General features: G+C 37.3%; 1 protein-coding gene across 1 annotated transcript in view; it reads right to left on the bottom strand.

Moving 5' to 3' along the window:
• Positions 1-399, bottom strand: part of LOC109066844 (microfibril-associated glycoprotein 4-like) — a 198,673-nt gene that overhangs the window by 131,603 nt on the left and 66,671 nt on the right. The window lies entirely within an intron of this gene.

Genomic DNA, 399 nt, shown 5'->3' with positions numbered 1-399 from the left:
TCTTCCTGCAGTGCTTGGCAAGACGTACAAAAGTATGTCATGCTAATAAAACAATCTGAATTTGATGTAATTATGAATTATAACTCATGCTAAACAGTCAAACCTGGTCAGAACTGTTAATGTAATGTCTCTGTTTCTTCACTAGAGGGACTGATTCTGTTTGAGGAGGCTGAACTCCATCAACATGGGAAGAACCGCAGACAAACATAAACCTGAGAGAGACACACAGTACAGAAGAACCTCAGAAAGATGGAGGAATCAAGAGAAGATCTGGACTTACATGCATGCTCCTGAGTTTTGCACTTAAAACCTGAAACACAGTTCAGACCTATTTTTGTTGAAACTAGAATACTAGAAATATAAACCTATTTTTGTAAAATGATAGCAAATACCAATGCG

This window comes from Cyprinus carpio, chromosome A14, assembly GCF_018340385.1.
Source record: "Cyprinus carpio isolate SPL01 chromosome A14, ASM1834038v1, whole genome shotgun sequence".
Taxonomy (NCBI): Eukaryota; Metazoa; Chordata; class Actinopteri; order Cypriniformes; family Cyprinidae; genus Cyprinus; species Cyprinus carpio.
The sequence above is the reverse complement of the archived record's forward strand: the minus strand, read 5'-3'. Positions and strand labels throughout refer to the sequence as shown.